Here is a 12,092-nt window from a genome sequence, read left to right as displayed (position 1 = left end):
ATAGGTGTGACTGCACATTACAGAAGTTGGAACGTTATAATACCCGTAACGTATATATCACATGTACCAAAGCCTTGTTCACCGAAAACTAGGTATAATGTCAAAGATTTATGACAGCGAACATTTCTGTGTTTACCTTCCGTATCAACGAATATTCTCAAGGTGGTACCAGTCGTAGGTAGGTAGGTAGGTAGGTACTGTCCACACTTTGGAATCCAACGAAAACTTGTTTTCCTATTTATTTACGTACATATGTTGCACAATTCTTGAAAAACTAAACCGGATTACAGACGCTACAGTTCGCATTCATGTTGAATGTTAAGCAGAGGATTGATTACTTCATTCGATATAAGAAAATATAACCTGACTTCGTTACTAACTAAATTCTTCAATTGCATCATACAAATTTTTATCTACCGAGAGTTTCCAAACTTCGATTAACTTGGAATTGGTTTTCAATTTTGGATTTCATTTTTCTTTTTTTGATCCTTCTTAACGACGACATTTTTGCAATTTTATGATTAACATCGGAAATTTCAACAACTACTCTTTGATTTTCTACATAATCACGTGAAGTAAAAGCCCAGTAAAACGTAGACTCGGTGACTGATACATGCTTAAATTCTTATTTGGACACATTAAACATCTGTCGTAGAACTTTCGTCACGATGATGATCGTCATCAGTCGAACGGTTCGCGTTCCATGGATATATACATATAACAAGACTGTAACACGCGGACAGAGCGATAAATGTCAAGTGAGCCAAGGATGGTCCCTATACAATCTATCCATCTCTAAACATGTGTATGCATACGTATCTTCGTACATACGTAACGTACATGTACGTACATATGTACCCATAACATATACTGCAGCCGGAATGCTTCCTGTGGGAAAAAGCGACCGCAGAGCTAATTGGATGAAGTCATTCCGAGTTTAATAGTTATCCGTCTGACCAAGTAGAGGGAAACAGAGAGATAGAAGCATAGGCGGAGAGAAAGAGATGATCACGTGGTGTCGAATTAGGGAGAAAAGCTGACACCTTGCTCGTCTCTCACATCAGCGCATATGGTGTAAAAAAACGCAATTCCAAAACACGTGCATAGTCCAGGTGCATTGAAATTCTTGAAAGTTTTAAGCTCCAACAATTGGCGTCATCTTTTTCATCTCCCTCTTATTTAACAATATCTAGCGACTTGATATCAATCCAAACTTGATAAGGTATTTTTATTTAAACACGTAGCTGAGACAATCTAAAAATTATCAGAAACATGTGAACATACACCTCCTATCATCACCGTGACGGAAAGTCGACAAACAAGTAGTTAGTGTTTAAGGAATGGCCTCTTATACAACTGGCGAAGGATGACGATGCAGTGCAGCAAAAAGCTCGGTGATCTTAAGGCCTCGCTCACCATCTCTTTCTCTCTCTCTCTCTCTCTCTCTCTCTCTCTCTCTTTATCTATCTCTCTCTAGGTTTAACTAGACGCTTCCTTATTTTCCCAATGATAAAATAAACATAAATTATGTACCAGAGAGAAAGAGAGAGAGAAAGAGCAGGGACGTAAGGAACGGTTGTTACTGCTGTGTTATTAACACTGGTGCGTGTGAGAAGCGTTCTCTCTATCTACTCGATGCTGTCAATTATAAGTCGAGAGAGGATTGTGCGATCAAATCGTCCCGCGAGTCTGTCGTACTGCAGTTTTGTTATAACTACGTTATTAAGGTAAGCGTACCAGTTATTGACACGTTTAGACCCAATTATTGGCTCTCTCATTTTAGAAAATTGTAAGTTTATGGCACAAATTGTGAATTATTCGATGACCAAAACCAATCGCTGGATATTTAGACACTACGAATAAATATTTTGGTAATTTTGGAACTAAGGATAAAACAGATACACAGCCAAAAAAGGATCAATAACTGGTACACTTACCGTCGGTAAAAGAAATCGAGAAGAATGAGCAAAGAAGTTGTAACTCGAAAAGAAGAAATAAAATCAGAAATTTCATCGAAATTGCGTGTCGTATAGACGCTTGTGTGTCCAAGTATCATAAAAGGTTCAATCGGTCGGTAAACGTATGTATATATTGTATATGCCAAAGGGTTATAGTCATGTTTCAGGGTCGCGTAAACGAGCGGGCCAATTTGAAGGGGTGGCAAAAGCAAAGGCATGCAAAGGGTAGACGGCGCGGAAGGCTGAAGCAACGTCGAAGAGCTCTTCGCGGCACCGTCAGGTACGAAACGGCACGGTGCGTCACGAGGCGCCTTATCACGACGTCAAGTCGACGACGACAAGGAAAGAAGGAATTGGAAAGGTGGATGAACGACTGGAACGAGCCTATAGAGCCTGAGGTCTTCACCCTTCCGGGAGAAACAAACCTATTCTAGGTTACAACTGCATGGATTCATGATGCATCTCATGATATTTCGACCTATCAAGATCTCGTAATGAAGGAATAGGTCGTTATAATGGGCGGGGGTACAACTTGGATGGTCTATAATCTTATCACCGGATTGGAAACGTGGTCATTCGCAACTTACATGCGCCATGCCACCATTTTGCTATCAATTTCAATGAAAAAATTCCAAAATGGTCTTCAAACTATAGATAATAAAGCCTTTAGCCTCAAATTACTTCAAGTGTTTTCAATTTCTTGTAAAAAAAAAAAAAAAAAAAATTGAGCTGAGGTTCATCGTACCATGCTCACTAGTCTTCAATCATCCTCTGAAAACTGATCGAAACGTCGTGTAGGTACATGACGAAAAAACTGTTTAACATCGATTCTGAGAGTCGATTTGATCAGTGAAATGAATTGGAATCGTACCAAATCACGTGATTGGTAACTTGACATCAAGTATACTCGAATCACTGGCCGTTATACCAACTCGTACATCATTGAAATCTTCCGGAACCAGTTGAAACGGGCTCGAGTCTCGTCAAATCAATTTTCTGTACAAAAGAAATTCAAGATACCTCAAACGGTGACAGTTTTAATAATGATACCGTGACTGGTGTCCTAGTCCGTTATGGACAGTTATTCGAGTATATTGACCAATCGAAGAGAGAGTTGGCTGGTTTCATCCAAGAAGAGTTTTCATTCTTACCAAATAATACAGATTACAGTATTACTAACCGCGGTCGGTTTTCTTTTCCAACCGCAACGCTGAAAACACATCGATTAATTTCTCCCTCTCTTGTCAATCATAACAGAACATCGAACATCCAGGTCAAGCGTTAATTTGTCCCCGTTCCCACTGGTCTCTGAATCTTTTGAACTAATACTCTCAAGAAGTTTTCGCGAGAATATAACAGTCTTATCTCACGTACCGGGATGAAGAATCTATATTAATATCCTCTGGGGAACTTTACAGTCGTATCCGAATGACCCTGCGAATTTTAGTCTATAATGTATGTATGAGGTTTCGCGGTACGTGGTAAGTAGAGCGGAGAAAAGCGTCTCTGCATCTAAAACCCGGAGAGAAACCAAGAAAACTGGGAAGCACTAGCGACCGAAGTCGTCCCCTGGGAAAATACGGGAAGGAAGAGGGAATGGTACGTGAAGTCGGTAGTCAGGAATCGGGACTCCTTGTATACCCGTTATCGCCGTTTTCTCACGCGCAAGATTTCAGAAGAACCATTCCAGGAAGCTGAAGACGAAGAGAACGAAGAAGAAGGAGGAGGAGGTCCTCCTTTTCGTCGCTTCTACTAGTGATTTTCACGTTTCGGTGAAGAGAGGCTGGATGGTTGGGTAACTAGATAATAAGTAGGAACAAGTCCACGCATAGAGACGTGTACACATTAAGGTGGTGCCCTAAACGTTCACTTATACAGGGTGTCAAAATTTAAAACACATTTCGTTTTCAGTGGAGCTAATGGTTCAATTATTGGAAAATGTGTCCTACAAAAGTTGTATGCTTCAAAGAGGGGGACACATGAAGAATTTTTTTCGTGCGGTCCAGCATCATAACTGGTGATGTTGTGAAGGTTGAACCAGTTTAAAAAAAAAATGGAATCATGCATTTTTGTTTATAGATTGGGGCTGTTGAGCCCTTTTTCGTGTTTGGAATACGTAGACTGCGTCACACTTCAATAGAATCGCATAACGGTTACGCACAGAGTGAAATTCACCCCATCTCGAAAAAAAGTGACGATACATGTTCTGCTTCAAAAATGAGTTCCAAACATCCAACAAAAAATATCTAGGTATTGTTTAAGGATCGCAGAAAAAGTTGTTTCAGTTTTCCTGACCAAATTTTATTGTTTAAATATTGTAAAACGTCGACAAAGTTAACGTACTAAAATGGACTCTACGAGGAGAGTCATGATGTAAGAAAACAAGGTGTGTACCAGTACCGAAGACCGATTTTCGCTCAGTCTGCGTATGTCCAAGATGACGTCACAGAAATCACGTAACTAGGTTAGGTACTTGAGGTTACTTATTTATTTCCGTACATTCTGTTTGCTGAAAATGCCACTTTCTGCGGTCAAAAGTTGAAGAAGTAACGATATAAAAACACTAAAGAACAAAATATCAAGCCTATTACATGACTTCACCTTGGATATGTTTTGTGATTGGTTCAACTGATTCGCACGAGCATTGTTTAACCTTGTTTCCTGACATCACGTGATGATTTTGAAAAATATCTGAGGTTATATTCACCCCAATCGACCAATTAGAGTGAAGTTTGATTGAAAAAGATTTGTGGATTACATTCTTTACCTAAAAGAGCTAACAATGAGAGACAAGCCTGTAGTAGGATAGCAAATTGGCGTTGAGGCAGAAAAAAAACGAGATTGTTGAGCTGCATTATAATTTTATCGAGTTTAATTTATACGAATATGTTTTTCGAATTTATGAAAATCTTGAATAAAAACCATGCAAAGTACGATACTCGATGTCTTTTACCTTCATCCTATCCTCTACCTCTCTTTCCAATTCGGTTCCCAATACAATGGAGTGGACGAGTATAGAAAAAATTCCGAGTAAAATGAGAAGAAATGAATGAAGAAAGCGGGTGATGAGAAGAGGAGATGATGAAACCGGCTTCTACTTTGCTCTCGTCTACTATTTCGTTCCCCCAACGCCACACGATCTCTGGATTATAGAGATCCTCGGTTATGGGTTCTGCGATTCTGGGCGCTGGAGAGGCGTGCGAGCGACGCGTAGGTTGATTCATAGCGCCAACTACTACCCTAAAAAACTATTATTCTCTTCCGTCTTTCTCTCTCTCTCTCCCTCTATATATTCCTCCGTCCCTCTTCCTTACTGTTTTTTGTTACCGGTCTCTTTATAGTCGTCTCAGCGGTATTTCGACGTTCTTTTACATCGTTCGTTCCATTCGTTCAGGCAAACCTGTCTCTCGCCAGGTTATTTCTTCTCCCTCCTCTATTCGCCACCGTCTGTCATGTATTTCTATCGCTCGCTGTTTAATTTCACGTTTTTTGTTTTTAGTTTTTTTTTTGGTTTTTGACTCACCGATCAGGCAGTAAACACGAAAATATTGATGGATAATATAAAAATCACAATGCAGCAATTTTTTTATTCATTAGTTTCTTTTTTTTTAGGTACAACCGATTATTTAATATTGTTAATAAAAATTGCCAAGTAACGATGGTATAATTATAATAAGAATAGTAATAATCAAGGAGTTAAACCGCAATCGGCAGTGTCGACTTTCCTTTCAGCGAAGCATGGCAGTAAAATTACAGTGTCGTTATCAAATCGTCACGCTCGTATATATATAAACGCGTGTGTGCATATGTATAGCGATGGCCATATCTTATCCTTATGTTAATAACACTTTGCGTAGTCTGAATTCCGTTCTTTTTATCAACTTTTGCTCATCCGCATCGAAAAAACTTTTAAGAGGGAAAAAAAAAAAAAAGCAAAAACTGCCCCCGCATCAAAAATAGACTGTAATAAAAAAAAACTTGGAAAATAATAAAATTTTATAGGCGGGTGTAACGCTTGCAAAAATATAATTTCCGGTATTATTGCTGTGTATGAATATATCTATACATATAATATGCTGAACGGCAGGTATACGGATTGAAATACGGCGGCAGTAAAAGAGGTGCGTGGTACTGGTTGTGCAATTGAAAAGGGAATAGGAAAAATAGGTAATAAAAAAAAAAACAGAAATAAAAAAATAGAGAAAAACGAAGTATAAAAAGTCCCGGAAACGTTTAATAGCTTCTCTGAAGGAATCAGGTATTATTTCGGGCCTTGAATGGCGGATCGTATATTGTGTTACATATTTTATTATATATATAGTACATCGTTGCAGTTATAGGGTTTAAATATTTATATATATATAATATGCGTGTCTGCAGTGATATTAAATATATGTATAATGTATACATGGTGTATACACTATACAGTCTACATGTATAAAATAGATTTAACCTCTAGACGGCCGGCAATGCTATGATTCGAACATATCCGGGGAACATTGGGGGATGATTATATGGAAGTATCCCACCAAAGTAGGCATGTATCGACGAAAAAAATCCCGGCCGCCGGCAGGTTAAAGGAGCTGTGCGAAATGATATATAATATACATGGTATACGGAAAACGTAGGTCGTGTCATAAAAAAAAAAAAAAAAAAAGGAAAAAGAATGATGTGAAATAAAGAATGACTGGCTGGCAAAAGAATATTTTATACACCAGAAAGATAGCAGTGGAATAAAACCGAGGTAGACACAAAGGGTCTCCTCCTGGGCGCACGTAAAAAATAGCGTTGTAAAATTGAAAAAAAAAAGACATTCGTTGTATATAGATATATGAATTTTCGCTTGCATATAATATAGACGTAATATCAAGTATATGATATATATATATATATATATAAATATATATATATGTATATATATAATATATAAGAATAGCATAAATTGTATGATAAGGCGAAATAGCACGCGAATAAAAATTCTTTTTCAAAACTTTTTATCGCAATAATATCGTCGTGTGATTTCGGTGACGTTTAAATGGCAATTAAAACGCGATAGCAATTTCCGAGTATAATTATTCTGGTACGATCATAAAGAATGAAATTTTTCTCAATTCATCAGGACACGATGATCGAGTCTTGAATAGATTGGTGTAACAGGGAAGTGGCGCAAACAACGGGGGCCAATCGGAGATGATAGTTTTTTCTGGATTTAGGATCGGCTTGTTTCTAATTATGATAATGGCTCTCTCTCTCTCTCTCTCTCTCTCTCTCTCTCTTGCGGATGATGATGATAATGATGATGATGATGATGATGATCGCGGTGAACATCTGTCTGGTGTGGGGGGTAATTTGACGGAGGTGGAAGGAGGTAGGATAAGCGCTATATACCCGGGGTCTATTAATCATACAAATGGTTCATTACGACGGTATAGGTTTAAGAAGACGCGCGGATAAGTGGAGAGGATAGAACGGGAAGTCAGAGACGGAGATGGAAGCCGGTTTGAATCGTACAAAGTTCACTGATCATCCCCGAAATCTGTATATATATATAGTAGGGTGATCCTTACTCAGGGTGTTGATGATTTTTTTTCAGACCACCCCCCAAACCAACTATAAATAATTCAAAATCAATTCTAATCCGTGCCTGTAAATGGACGGATATCACCATTTAAAATACACCCGTTTCAGATACATTCTCAGCATATAATTTATTGTCAGAGTGACGATGTTCGAATCAATCTGTAATCGCGAAGATTTAGTCAGTATTAGTACTACTATCTGAGAAAAAATTCACATCATCGTACCAACCAATCTCGACGAATTGCACACCCTAGAAATTTGACTTATTCTTTTTATTTATAAGAAATGCAATTGTCTATATTGCCTGGTACGATGATGTGAATTTTTTCTCAGATAGTAGCACTAATGCTCATTAGAACCTCACATTCATAGATTTTTTCGAACATTATTACTTTTACAGTAAAATATATACTAAGAACGTGTCCGAAAGACGTGTATTTTAAATTGGGAAATTCTTCCTCTTACAGACACGGGTTACAGTTGATACAAAAATCTGAAAAAAAATGTTAATTGTTTTTGAATTATTTACAGTTGATCTGCTTGGATGATCCGGAATAAATTCGTCAACATTCTAAATGTTGGACCACCCTAATATATATTATAATAGTATGTATACATTGCTAAAATGCGTGTGAGAAGTTTGCTTCTTTGATATGAGGCTGAAGTTAGTAACCTTACATTGTAATGGTTAACGTTTCGGAAGAACCGTTATTTCGAAAAATTGCAAAGTAATGTCGAAAATTCATTAAATCGTAATGAGGCAGAAATTTTATTGATATGTTAAAAACTTGACTAGATACTTCAAAGTCACTGGAAGCTAATAAAAAAAAAAAAATTATAATAATTTTTCGTTACGTTCAAGTTACTGAATTTAGCCTCGATCTTTGATTACGGAATCGTGATGAGGTTAAAGTTCGCAATTAGTTTTGAGATAATAATCTTGTATTACGCAAATTGTCTTCAACTTGAGTGAAAAATACTGATATATTAATTTTTAAACGCAAGTTATTTCACGAGCCTGAAGTTGGTAACATTTACGTAACGAAACGGCTTGGGGGAAAATCGGTATTGTGTAATTACTGAATTATCTTCAAGGAGTTGCCTTTTCAAAATATACCTATGATTTATGTTTCGTTCGTCATCGTTATCATGATTTACTAAAGTTCGGACAATTATAAATCTGCGAAGTAAGTAACGATTTTTCCTGAGCATGCATCCGTTACTGAAACGTTACTAACTTCATCCTTGTAATATTTCAAGGTTAGAAATGGTGGATTTGATTTTTTTTTCAACGTTTTGTTGCAATTCGCGAGCTTATTTAACTTCCATGATGTTGAAGTTGGTGACGTTACTGTACCGATGCGATGATATGTTTAGAAGAAATCGTTACCGCGTAATTTTGGAATTGTCTGAAATTTAGTGAACAGGTAATAAACAAAACATAGTCATAATACATATTTTGTAAAGCCAACTCTTTGAAGGTAATTCTAGAATTAAACGATAATGAATTTTTCCATCATGTTTCGTTTTTTTTACTAACTTCAGCCTCGTTAATTGCAACCTCACTTGAAATCAAGATTCCTAACTTATCTGCAGCAGCATGAGAAGAAGATTCTTTTACCATTCGATCTGTAGCTAATCATAATCTTTTTCTCCGCAGTTCTTTAATGTGAGATTAATCCACGAGACTGAAGCTAGCAGTCAGAATTAAACGTTTCAATGTTCATTCGAATTAGAACAAGGCAGCGAAGTCCGAAAATCAAAACTTCGTGAAACACCTCGAAGAATCCCGAATACTTTATCAGGCTGAAACATTGGGTAGAAAAATTACTATTTTACAAGTTTATAGTGACTGGATGTCAGACATTTCTCAAACTGTTAAGAAATGACGATTTTCCAAAACGTTGATCACCACAATAACGTTGCCAACTTCAGCCTCCTGTATAATAATACTTTTATAAAATTATGAGGATAAAACCGAACCGCATTTATCTATTTCCAAAAATTTCAACACATTTGACTGCTAACTTCAGCTTCGTAATGATCGTTGGTTGTTGGAATGAAACTGAATCGAGCCCGCCAACGAAATGTCGATTTCTCTGTCCGTCTAACTATCTTCTGGATGATAGAAGCGTCGGTTTGTTTACAGACTAACTACTCGTTCGGTCCGTTGTTTACATAATTATTTGCATCCCACATCAACCCTGTCGTGACGTAAGTATGTTATGTCTCAACTCGCCCACGTATCACAGTCGTTGGGTGTAAGATACACACGTGAATCGTAACTCTTCTTCCTCTTCTCTACGTATAATGTACATAACATGTACGTTACATACATATGAAAATCAACGTATCTCTGTCTTTCTGTCCGTATGTTCGTTCGCTTGTAACTCCGGCGTTATTGAACCGATTTTGATTATTTTTTTTTCTACGGATAGCCACAACGTCTGGCTAAGATTTAGGCTATATTTCAATACAGCCAGATCAGTGGTTTCAGAGGTACAACGATTATACATGTAAGCCAAGTCGGAATGGGATTACAGATTACGGATAAATGAAAGTAATATTCAAGAGTTTACAACGTTTCGATGATGAGCTCCGCAAAAAAAGTCCACGAGAGCAATTTCGACGCGTGTGATAATTTTCCTTCAGAAAGCTTTTAGAAAATATTCGCGGGCAGAGCCGCAACGGCCTGATAATCGTATAATAAAACATAAAAAGAAATCTTTCTTTACACAAACAGACGAGTAACCGTAAGTACGGTTGTAGATTGGGCAGAGCTTATAAAGCTTATCAGCCAGCGGCACGATATCGTCACCGTCAACTGGATGATTAATGCTCGTTTGTCAGTTCCGCGAAAATCAAATGAATTGGTCAAAAGACCAATTATTGATATTGCGATTTAAATTGTTTTTAATATGTTTTTTTTTATGCCTTCGAAGTTCAGAACTAATTTTCCGCCTCGATTGATCGTCAATTATTTTTATTTACACTCGTTAGGAATGGCAGGTTGAAAGAAGAAATTCTAAAAATAAAAATCCACGATCATTTTGCAACGAACCGAATGTAAAAATCGGTACGACAATCTGTGAGGAATTTATTTACGAATATAAAATAAGAAATTTCCTAATTGTAGTAATCGGACCAACTATACGGAGTTTTCAGGTAAAACAGTAACGGAACGATGTAATTTTTCTGACCTTGTTCTTAACAAAGTGTTTTGATTGTAAAATTGAAATTCAGTGTCGAGACGTTTTTTTTTTTTTAATCAGATTCAAATTGACCAGCATTAGACGTCCCGTTTAATTTTCGTTTCGTTACGTATTCAATTTCACACATTTCTGACCTGACTAAACGTCTCCTCGACATTATTAGGCTCAACTAGAGTCTAGCCTATGTTTTTAGATCATTGATGATGTTTCAGGCTGAACCGAGGTCTAAAAAACACGATCTTTCTACATCTGTTTTCTTCCTCATCTAACTCTAGTCTGATGATCATTCTCGGACGTAAGATGTGATAAAATTCCAGAGATGTGCTAAAAAGCGTGGAATCAATAAGATCGATCACGTCGACATATCGATGACCCAAAATCGGAGACATATTTGAATAAAAAAACAACAACAATCAACTCGGACTAATGAAATCCCAGTGTTCCAAGTCGTTTGTTAATTGCCAAGAATAATTACATGATTTATGACTGATGTTGGCCGTCGGAACGTGAAAGAATTTCAACGGTAAAGAGAGGGGAAAGAAAAAAAGGAGGAACGAGATTTGAGGAAAAATTAACACTGGTAAAAACACAACGAGGTAACGTTAATCGACCGGAGAGGAGAATTACCACGTCAATATCAATTATATCATTTAACGAGGGTGAAAAGGGTGCAGAAAAAGCGACGAAAAGAGAAGACGACTCCTCTTATAGCGAGAGGCGAAAAACCTAAAAAAAAAAAAAAAGATTTATAATGGCATTCCGTTGTTCGTTTGACTTATAAATTATTAACATGTATCTTCTCGCAACGCTCCAATTTTTAATAAGGCGTATGTAATAAGTGACGAGAAATAGCAACGGAGAGAGAGACAGAGAGAGAGAGAGAAATTCTGCGAACGTAGAATAATATGTAATGATCTCTGCGTGTTTCATTAGAATATGAGTTGCAGCAGGGAATTCAGAGTTCCCGAGTCTCAAGAAGTGAGTGAGTCATCAAATTATACCGGTAAACTAAAATTAGCAAACGTTATAGTTGTGTAGTTGAAACTAGGTGTTCACGCTGATGATTGCCGAGTTTATACCTCGAAGAAATTTATATTCTACCCTGGAAAGGGGAAGAGAATTTCAAATTTCGAACATCGCTAATAACCACATCACGACCAAGAAAACTGTATAATATAATGGTTAATAATTGTTCTGCAAACTTAGTTCGTAAATCGTTTGTTATTAACGAGCAAAGTTTTGATTAAAAACGGTAGACGACGCGATTCGGCTCTGACCAACACCAATTTCTATAGATCTGTAAGTTTCTATCAACCGTTTGATGTAGTAGAGATGCATGTTT

General features: G+C 37.2%; 1 protein-coding gene across 8 annotated transcripts in view; it reads right to left on the bottom strand.

Moving 5' to 3' along the window:
* LOC124305108 (latrophilin Cirl) overlaps positions 1-12,092 on the bottom strand; it is a 238,570-nt gene that overhangs the window by 80,447 nt on the left and 146,031 nt on the right. The gene's annotated exons all lie outside the window — the stretch shown is intronic.

This window comes from Neodiprion virginianus, chromosome 5 (assembly GCF_021901495.1).
Source record: "Neodiprion virginianus isolate iyNeoVirg1 chromosome 5, iyNeoVirg1.1, whole genome shotgun sequence".
Classification (NCBI taxonomy): Eukaryota; Metazoa; Arthropoda; class Insecta; order Hymenoptera; family Diprionidae; genus Neodiprion; species Neodiprion virginianus.
Note: the sequence above shows the minus strand (reverse complement) of the source record. Positions and strands in the feature narration are given on the sequence as shown.